General features: G+C 39.4%; 1 protein-coding gene across 12 annotated transcripts in view; it reads left to right on the top strand.

Moving 5' to 3' along the window:
- Window positions 1-11114, top strand: part of OSBPL6 (oxysterol binding protein like 6) — a 198497-nt gene that overhangs the window by 93286 nt on the left and 94097 nt on the right. Inside the window, exon 3 of one of the 12 annotated variants that reach the window (XM_034654790.1) lies at window positions 57-183. The exons of the other annotated variants lie outside the window; for them this stretch is intronic. The gene's annotated coding sequence lies outside the window, so the exon portion shown is untranslated. The remainder of the gene's footprint in view (window positions 1-56; window positions 184-11114) is intronic. 12 annotated transcript variants of the gene reach the window in all.

Here is an 11114-nt window from a genome sequence, read left to right on the forward strand (position 1 = left end):
CCTTCCATCCATCCTTCCTGCCAAACATCTGTCCTTCCTTTCTTTTTCCTACCCAGGTAATTTCTGGACCAAGCTGAGGGCTGAGCATGGGAGGAAAATAGGAGAACTGCATCATTCCCTGTTTTGTCTCAAACTTTTCACCTGTTTCCTCAAAATGTCTTATTCCCAAACCACCGCCATAAGGTTAGAATCCAAGATTTGAGTTCTTTCAAATATACTTTTACATACAGAAAAATGATTTATACTGTAATTAGTCTAACTTTGAGGTTGATTTGAAATTTTTCTTTATTGACTTTTCACATCAGATGAATAATGCTAGGAAGTACTGGGTGCAGTGAATCAATGAGACACATCTACTTTGAATAGTTTGGCTTTTAGAGAACAAGAATGTATTGGGAGTAATAATTCTAAACTTTCCCCCAGTAAGAAGTGATTTCAAAGATGATGGACTAACACGTAGGCTCCCCGAAACTTCACTGTGTATGTCTAGTGGTAGACTTTTTTAAAATAAATTTTTATTTTTTTATTTTTTTATTATGTTCAGTTAGCCAACATATAGTACATCATTAGTGTTTGATGTAGTGTTCAACGATTCATTAGTTGTGTATAACACCCAGTGCTCATGCGTATTAAGGGTAGTGGTAAAGGTTTGAGATTTCAGAAACAGTAACAGTTTAAACATATGTGTGTTTTATCCTGTGCCTTGTATCACTCCTGCTCTGTCTGAAGTATTTACTCATTTATGTAGGCATTCTTTCATTCATTCAGTCGTCCTTGTAGCAAAGCCTCTTGAGCGTGTGTCTACTCAGAATGCACCAGTCACTATTTTGGGCCCAGGGATTATAACAAGGAGAACAGGAATCATAACTGGTAAAGTCTCTGAGGACAGACAATAAGCCAATAAACAAATAATGTAACTATTGAGTAAGATAAGTGTTGTGAAGGAAATGAAAAGAATATTATACTGAAAGTGACAGAGATGGTACCTGTTTTGAGGTGACATGAGCTGAGAACTGAAGAATGGTTTGCTGACTGCATTTTCATGTTCAGGGTACTGAATTTGAAAGCACTGTACAATTTATTTAAACAATACTTACAAATTTGGCATGTGACTTTATTTCCAAATGTCTCATTTTTTTTCAGTTGGGACTTTAAAATCTCTTATTTTGTCAGCTTCTAAAAACTGGAGGAAGTCCTCGGTGAAGAATATATGGGAGCTTGTGTGGTGTATTTGTAACTTCTCTGCGAATCTTAAATTATTAAGAAATAAAACACTTAAAAGAAGAAAACTGATTTGCAAAGATGATGTCACCAGATTTACACAGGAAGGAACCATGGGGAGGGTGTTGCCTGTTGAGAATTATTACTTAAATGCTCTTGCCCTTGGCCCATCACTCATTTTTGGACTAGACCAATTTTCTCCTTTTTCTTAATCCTTTATTTTAGCTTCTTAAATTTCAGAAATGTAACAAAACTTACAAATACAGTTAATTGACATTTTTCTTTTTAAAAATAATTTATGCGTTTTCTTGAAATACTCTTGGACTACTTAGGATGTTGTCTTTCACGTGAATACGAGCGAACCTTTTTCACACAGGGCTTTTTAATAAACTGGCATCATAGATAAAAGTTTACCCTGACCAAAGCAATCCTCTCTGCCCTTTATCTTATTAGTATTTCTCAATTCGTGCATTTCTAAACATAAAGCATATTGTTTTACACGTTAGGGGTGATAGAGAAATCTGAAGTTGGCAAGAAGGCATTGGATTCAGAATTTCCTTTGTGAATGCTTTGCCAGCTGTGGTGCAGATTAACAGACCTGCCGTGGGAAGCTGTTTGAGAGTCTACGATCTTTAAAAGTACTTTGCAGTATCTAGTCCTGAGAATGCTTCCTAATCTTCCATCGCCTAGTTCAAGGACCAGCAAATTTTAGCCCACGGGGCAAACCTGGCTTGCAAGCCTGGCTTTCGAAATGAAGCTTTATTGGGACATAGCCATGCTTGTTCATGTACATATTTTCTGTGGCCGCTTTTCCACTACAGTGGCAGTGTTGAGTAGCTGCGATGAGACTGTATGGCTCGTAAAGCCTAAGATATTTTGTCTGGCCCCTTATGTAACAAGTTTACTGACCTCTGATGGAGTCAGACGGTGACCGGGTGATCTCTGTCCATTTCTGGATCTGGGATCCAAAAAATGTGTAGTCCAAGCATTAGTAGGCAATAGGGTCCTGTTGGTTCATGATAGAGCTTTCTGCTTTATTTTCTTTTTTATTCATAAATGGAGATACTGTGTGTGTAGTAAAAATAGTTTTTTATAAGCTTTCTAAAGTTTTTCATAATAATTTTAGTAGGGTGAAGGACGTTTATTGAAATGTGAAATGCTGAACACTTCAGTTATCACTGGAGATTCTTATTATCGTTCTTTTAATTTCTGAGGAAAAATGTTAACCATTCCTTTATTTTTGAGGCTTTAGATCTATTACTTGGGAGTGACTCTGTCATACTGAATTATTATTCCCTAGTGTTGGTATTAGGTCAGTGAAGAGTAGCAGTCCTTTACGCCTGCTGCCCAGAGGCCAGCTGGTTGGAACACAGTGCTGGGCCTCACAGGTTTTGACCCGCTAGTATGGACTAGCTCAAGAATTTGCATTTGAAACAAGTTCCCAAGTGGCATGTTGGTCCTAGGACCATCTTTCAAAACCTCTCTAACAGACAGATAGTATTGGCATTTCCCAGGCTTGAGATTTGGGGAAAAGTAACTTTTTTTCATCTCAATTCAGTATCAAGTGACATATTAAAACTTCCGTTGAATTCCTTAAACTTCCACTCATCATATTTGTGACAGGGCTCACTAATGAGCCAGATACTGTTTCACTACTTTTATCTTTTCCAGTCCCAAACTTCTTATTGCTGCCTGTCCCCACTGCTCTTGGGTTTTGCTTTAAGAAAAAGGGGGGCAGGGGCAAGTGCCTGTGTGGCTCAGTCAGTTAAGCATCAGACTCTTGATTTTGGCTCACGTCATGATCTCAGGGTCATGAGATCAAGCCTCATGCTCAGCATGCAGTCTGCTTGAGGTTCTCTCTCTCCCTCTGCGCCCCACCCCCGCATTCTCTCTTTTTCAAATAAATGAATAAATCTTAAAAAAAAAAAAAAGGTCCCTTTACTGTTGTTTTCAGTGGCGTTTGGGGGTAAAACAGATCCTGTATTGAGTTTGCCAGCTTTATCCCAATATGCGTGTGTGTATTTTATTTTATTTTTTTAAAGATTTATTTATTTTAGAGAGAGAGAGAGAGCATGGGGGTGGGGGGAGAGGCAGAGAGAAAGGAAGAGAGAGTCTTAAGTAGACTCCCTGCTGAGCACCGAGCCCAATGTTGGGGGGCGGGGGCTCCATCTCATGATCCTGAGATCACCGACTAAGCCGAAACCAAGAGTTGGTTGCTTGGCCGACTGCAGCACCCACAGTGTTATGTGTGCATGTGTGATTTAAAATACTTCTTTCTTTCTTTTTTTTTTTTTTTTAAGATTTTATTTATTTACTTGACAGAGATAGGGACAGCCAGCGAGAGAGGAAACACAGCAGGGGGAGTGGGAGCGGAAGAAGCAGGCTCATAGCAGAGGAGCCTGATGTGGGGCTCGATCCCACAACGCCAGGATCACGCCCTGAGCCGAAGGCAGACACTTAACTGCTGTGCCACCCAGGCACCCCTAAAATACTTCTTTCTCTCTTGATTCCCATAAAATCCCATGGCATCAGTTGGGCACTGAAGTATCTTCCCTGCATAAAGGAAACAAATGTCCTGAGACACAAGATCTTGTGATCTGCTGGAAGAGGGGGGCTCAAGCACAAGCTGTTTGACATCCATTTCTTTGTTAATTATAACATACTATGAGATTGATACTATCCGGACCTCAAATGTGGTTTATCAGACCATGGCTATTACTTCACTTTCTACCCATCTCAATTATTTTTGATACTAAAATAATCTTAAGTGTATTATTTGATCATTCTCTTATATTTAAGTCTATTCTTATTTTTAATAAGGATATGCCCCAAATCCATTGAAAGACATAAACTGGTACATCAATTTCTATTTTGTGTATTTTTGTCAAATTATGCATTTTCCCCCAAAATACTCTTGATCCTTTGATGGAAAATTAGCAAACCTTTTTTATAGTGGTTTTTAATGGAATAGTGTTATGGATCAAATCAGTCTCAAAATTGGTACTCTTGAGACTTAGGGGTCCTGAACCTGTTCATGGAGGAAACTGATGTTCTCCCGGGTACAGTGTGTCCTCAAGTCAGCTTCCCCATATGGTCATTTGGAGGAGGGGCCCAGAAGAGGAGGTGTAATACCAGTAACCATTTTGCACAAATTATGACATTTACTTCTCACAACTTCATGAAATAGGTGTTTTTATCCCTGTTTTATAGATGAGGAAACAGAGGCACAGAGAAATTAAGTAAATTCCCTGAGGTTTCATAGCCAGAAAATGGCAAAGTTGGGATTGGTTTCAGACCTAGGCAATCCTTGGATTTTTCTTTCTTTTTTTTGTGTGTGTGTGTAAAAATAAAAGGAGAAAACAGCACAGAATATAGGCAGTGGGGTACTGGCAAAGGTTGAAAAATCAACTCTCTAAAAAAGGCGGGGGGTAGGATGCTGATTTACATGGCTTACATACTCCTACCACGGCCAATTTCAAGTTCGCAAAAGGATATCTTCGAAGGCTGGTCTGGCGATAGATGCACCCAGTCACCTCCTGAGCCAGTATAAACCGGCTCCAGCTCACCACTAGGTGTGTGTGAAGATCACCACACCCCAGTTAAATGAGTACATGAGGCTGAAGAGCCTGGGGCCCGACAGTAAATCCTCCACGTTATTATCAACTGTTCCTTCTCTCCCCTGGCAAATGAATGAGTAACCATTGAAACCAACACTCACGCTGAATGCCCGATGCAGATAGAAGTTTGAGCACCCTCATAGGTGGGTAAAGGTCTACATAACCCTTGCTATTCTGGAGGGATGACAGTTTTGTAAGATTCTGCTTCAGGCTCCTACGCATGAAATATTTGTGATTGGGTAGATAATGGCTAGTAAATTAGGTGGGTGGCAGGTGCGGTAACTCTGTGCAGTCGGGCTGCTTCATCTGTGTTTTGAAAGAATTACACTACTGCCTCTATTCCTATTCCTAACGTATGACTCGGCACCAGGGCAAACAGAACAGATAATGCCCCAGGCCTCAAGAGTACCATTAGCAGCTTGGTGGGTCTTTTTTTAGGACAACCGAGAGGTTTTCTCTTGGGAATGTTGAACTTTGTACAGTCTTTCTCTCTAACTACTGAACAGATAAGGAACTCCAGTCTGCAGCTCATTTGGATTATTTGGGGCTACCTTTGGGCAAATATAATCAAAGACTGGCATGAGGGTGATCACTCAGGCAGGCTGTGAGCATAATCCACTGTGTTTAATGTATATAATAGAGGGCTTACGTCTTAACTGAAATGATAAGTCCAGGAAACAATCGGAGTGGTTTTTGTGGCCCATGACATCAGACTGCAATGATGAAAGTGACATTGTCCCCACTCACAAAGATTATACAGAAAAAGTATAGATAAACACCGTACAGTGCATATTCAATAACATATGTATACACAAAGATAGAAGTAATACCGATTGAAGTGGCAATTCTAATAGGTTAAGAAAGATTTTATAAAGAAAATAAAACCTGAGCACAAAAGAGTACAAAATTAATGTCTGCATGTTATAAAAGTCATTACAGGTGATAGTACAGGAACTTTTTTATTGTTATAAAATATACATAAAATTTACCATTTTAACAGTTTTTAAATTCTCATTTCAGAGGCATTAAATATATTCACATCCCCACAGCTATGGTCTGAATGTTTGGGTCCCCCCCCAAAATTCATATGTTGAAATCCTAATTCCTAAGGCAATAGTATTAGGAAGTGGGGCTTTGATCATGAGGGTGGAGCCCTTGTGAATGGAATTAAAAGGGATCCCTCGCCTCCTTTTGCTAAGTGAGGACGCAACAAGAAGATGGCCATCTGTGAACCAGGAAGTGGTTTCTTACCAGATACCAAATCCACTGGTGCCGTGATTCTGCACTTCCCAGCCTCCAGAACTATGGGAAATAGATGCTTGTTTATAAGCGGCTTAGTCTATGGTATCTTGTTACAGCAGCCCCGATACACTCAGACAACCACTTTTTCCTTTTTTTAATTGAAGTACAGTTGACGCACAATGTTACGTTAGTTTCAGGTGTGTGACATAGTGATTGGACAACTCTTTGTGCTATGCTGTGCTCGCCACAAGTGTTGCCACCATCTGTCACCATCCAACCCTATTGCAGTACCATTGACTGTATTTCCTATGCTTTGTCTTCCATCTCTGTGACTTAGTCATTCCATAACCGGAAGCCTGTGTCTCCCACTTTGCTTTACCCATTTTGCCCATCAACCCAGACAACTACTTTCATGAGAACTTTTTCATCTTCCAGACTGAAATTCTATACTTATTAAACACTAGCTCCATTTCCCCCACTCACAGACCCTGGCAACCGCCCTTCTACTTTCTGCCTCTGTGAATTTGAATACTCTAGGGACCTCATATAAGTAGAATCATACAATATTTGCTCTTATTTTACGTAGCATGATGTCTTCAGGGTTCATCCACATTGTAGCATTTTCAGAATTTCCATCCTTCCTAAGGCTGAATGATATCCCTTGTACGAATGTACTACATTTTGTTTATTCATTCATCTGCTGATGGGCACTTGGGTTGCTTCCATCTTTCGGCTATTACTGCTATGAATAGGGGTACACAAATATCTGTTCAAGTCCCTGCTTTCAATTCTTTTGGGTGTATACCCAGAACTGGAATTGCTGAATCATATAGTAATTTTATTTTTAATTTTTTGAAGGACCACCATCCCATTTTCTTTTTAAAAAATAGATTTCTCCTTATTATTTATTTATTTGAGAGAGAGTGAGTGTGAGTGAGAGAACGGAGTGGAAGGGGCAGAGGGAGAGGGAGAAGCACGCTCCCCACTGAGCAGGGAACCTGACGCGGGGCTCGATCCCAGTACCCCAAGATCATGACCTGTGCCAAAGGCAGGCGCTTAACTGCCTGAGCCACCCAGGTGCCCCAACCGTTACCATTTTCAATGGCAATTATACCATTTTACATTCCCAGTAGCAATCCATCAGAGTTAAATTCAGAAACATTTTCAACCTAAGCCATTTTATCTGGTTTAGCCAACTCTTCAGTATACCCCAGCTCAGTACAGAAATGCTTATTTTGACAGGAAATTCCTCTAGAGAACAGGACATTTGCTGCTACTCAAGTCACTTGGTGCCTCAGTAACAGTTTATACACAGTCAACATGGATTAATGGATTGTTATTTAAGGTCACAAAGCAGAGGCCAAATCTTTCATGTTTCCTGTTGTCGCCAAAATGTCTGCACTCTGCTGACAATCAGTACCTATTAGCAGTCATGGGATCCGTAGTTTCCAATATTATTTTTCCTGTTAAAATATGAATTATGACATTACCAAGCTTCCTTTCAAAACATGTTAGCAAGAGTCAGAAACCAAATGATGAATGAAAAAGTGGCTGACAAATCTTAGAAAATTAGCACTGGTAAAATTATCGAAGTGATGGTATCAAAATGGCCTCGTCAGAAATGTCCATGGCACATGCTTTCACCAGAATCAAATGTCCTTTGATCTCATTATGTTAAATATGTTGCCCAGCTTTTGTGCCCATATATTGTTTTTTAACTTGTACTGGTAACAATCCTTTTAGAAATATGAACTCCCAAGGATACATGTTCTTAGCCATTTGATAATGATGAAAACTTGTCAATATCTCCATAGGAAAATAAGATGCATGTATACCCAACACTTTTCATATCATTTCTGGGTTTTATTTTTTATTATTTTTTAAAGATTTTTATTTATTCATTTGAGAGAGAGAAAGACAGAGGGAGCACAAGCAGGGGGAGAGGCAGAGTGAGAGGGAGAGGCAGGCTCCCTGCTGAGCTGGGAGCCCGATGTGGGGCTCGATCCCAGGACCTAGAAATCATGACCTGAGCTGAAGGCAGACACTTAACCATCTGAGCCACCCAGGTGCCCCATTTCTGGGTTTTAAAGAATGTGCTAAACTCACTCATGAATCCCAGGTTAAGAATCTCTATAAATTTGTATTGTATGCCATCAGTAATGTACCATCGTGTAAGGAAAAAAAAAACAAACAAACTAGACTTGTCATTTAGTTTATTCATTGATTTATTAGTAAATTAAGGGTAAATAGCAATGTAAGAATTTGTTGCGTGGTCTTTGAGTTCAAACAGATTTGGAAACCAAACTGAGGATCGTAGTTAATAAATTTCCTAAACCCTACCTTCATCATCTGTACACTATGAATAACAGAAGAGTTCCTGAAAGGGAAGTGTGACATCTGGCCTGACACATGGTAAGAGACTGCTGTTTTTTTGGTATTTTTCCCCTGACACAATAGAGAAAGCGAAAAAGGAGGTGGTGATCTCTTTTTTAGGCCCCTACCTCAAAATAATATGTTTGATATGCTATTTTTTTACTCATGGATAATTTTTTGAGAGGCTATTTATGTTTTATTAATTATAAAATTAGCAGATGTCCAGAGAAGGATTACTCAAGGGAATAGTATGAGGTAGTTTGGTTGTTCAGGTTAAGGACATATTCCCTAATCACTTTATTTATTTATTTTTCCTGTTTTAGTTTTTTTATTATGTTAGTCGCCATACAGTACATCCCTGGTTTTTGATGTAAAGTTCGATGATTCAGCAGTTGCGTATAACATCCAGTGCACCATGCAATACGTGCCCTCCTTACTACCCATCACCGGTCTATCCCAGTCCCCCACCCCCTCCCCTCTGAGGCCCTCAGTTTGTTTCTCATAGTCCATAGTCTCTCATGCTTCATTCCCCCTTCTGATTACCCCCCCTTTCTTTATCCCTTTCTTCCCTAATCACTTTATGATGACAATGTTTTGAAGACTCAGTTCTGGGAATAGTCCAGTGCATAATGTCCAAAACCCAATAAAACGTAAAATAAGAGGAAAGAGCTGGGCCATATTCCTGGAATATAAATTTCATACCAATTACAAGATTAAAACTAAATTAGAAAGAATATGTAATTATTAAATCTAGGGCATATGTCCCACTTAGAAAACACGTCAGCTCAGTAAAAAAAAAAAAAAAAAAGCTCAAATTACAGTTTTCAAATAAGGTCATTGCCACATTATAATTTAATAGATTAGTGTGATATTCAAAAATGGCTGACTTCAGCTGACTTTCAGGGAAACTTCAATATGAAGTCACCAATAAATAAGTAGAGCAATTCTTAAATCATTAAGGAAAGTTTAGGCTGGTTCACAAACCAGTGTAACATTGGTTCTAGTGCTTTCCCCAAGGATTTGTTTAGATTTACATATAGGGGGCAGTCTGTTTATTTTGAGTTGTGTACTCCTTCCTTTGCTAGTGCTTTGTGTTAAACGGGATGTGCCTTTGCTGGTACCTCACGGCTCTCTGGATTGCTGTACTCCTACTCCATATTATACATAAGAGAGATCCACGAAGAACTGATTTTGCCTTCAAGAGGCTATTAGAACCATGCACTGGCATTTTCTGGTGCTCTTCCTAGGTTGCAAAAAGGAATGGAAATGCCTCCCTCCCTTTGATGACCATGGGTCTTTGAGCCTGGACACAGGAACTCTCAATGGGAAAGGCTCAGGACAGGGCAGTCCATCTTTCCAGAATATCAAGGTTCCTACAGGCCTCTCTACCCCCTTCACTGAGGCCCTTTGTTGATCCAGCACTGGGGTGGATCCCCGGCTTTCCCCACCTCATTGTCCATGGAGGCAGCTTTCAGAGTCTTCCCCCACCCTGTTCATTTTCTTTGACCTTGGTTGTGTCCAAGGATTAGTTGGACAACTGAAGGGGGTATTTCCTTCTCCTTGTCTGTCAGATCCCTCCTTGAGAGTGCTTTGTCAGATGCATGCAACATACTGGTGTCACTGTAATACCCACAGTGCACTTGGGTAGTCTGTATAGGCAGATTTCCGGTAAATAACATATTTGTAATCATGAAGGTTCCAGAAAGTTGGGAAAAACCTATATCAAAGTCTCTCAAAGACTAGACCTCTCAAGTTATAATCTTTATAATTTGTAATTTTCAGAACGGGTAAAAATGTCTATTAGTTTAAGTAGGGGGAAGAGGGTATTCAGATGTAGCAACAACTATAATTTTGCATCAAACATGGTTTCACAGAACCCAGCTAACTAGAACTCTCAATGAAGCAGGTCCCCCTTTACTATAAAGAAGGAATTATCAGAATATAAGCTGGTATTAAAGACTTATTTCATATAACAACCTTGAGAAAGTGTTTTCCAGAGTTAGTCCCTGCTCAGCCCAGTCTCCTGTACTTTCTACCTGGTGTGTATGGCATTTCAAATTTCTCTTGCATTGATTTGCATAGTGTCTGTGTTCAGTTCGGTGTGTGTGTGAGAGAGAAACAGAATGTGTGTGTCTACCTTCCTTTTTCCCCTAACAACCATCTTCTTTGATTCTCTACTTGAAATAGACATAAAATAGAACATTTTAGCATGTTTTATTTCTATTTATCCATAGTTCATATGTCTTTAACAGCAGCTTTTAAAAGTTGAATTATATTCTTTATCTCAAAAGAAAAAATATTTTTCAAAATGAAAATAGCATTATTGAGTCTGTTTCTTGAATTAATATGTATTAATATTAAAACCAAATATTTAAAATTCAGAAAAATAGTCGTCTCAGATTTCACCTCCTAAATTGTTGATAATTGTGCTATAATTTATGTGGGATCTTGAATTGTTTTTATCTTACCATTGCTTTAGGTGATGTGTACACACACACACACACACGATATATACATGCATTTATTTATTTATTTTTAGAAGAGATTCATTTATTTATTTTAGAGAGAGAGGGCACAGAGGGGAGGGGCAGAGGGAGAGGAAGAGAGAATCCCAAGCAGACTCCGCGATGAGTGCGGAGCCTGATGACGGGGGGGGGGGGG

The sequence above is a fragment of the Ailuropoda melanoleuca genome, chromosome 2 (assembly GCF_002007445.2).
Source record: "Ailuropoda melanoleuca isolate Jingjing chromosome 2, ASM200744v2, whole genome shotgun sequence".
In the NCBI taxonomy this organism is placed as follows: domain Eukaryota; kingdom Metazoa; phylum Chordata; class Mammalia; order Carnivora; family Ursidae; genus Ailuropoda; species Ailuropoda melanoleuca.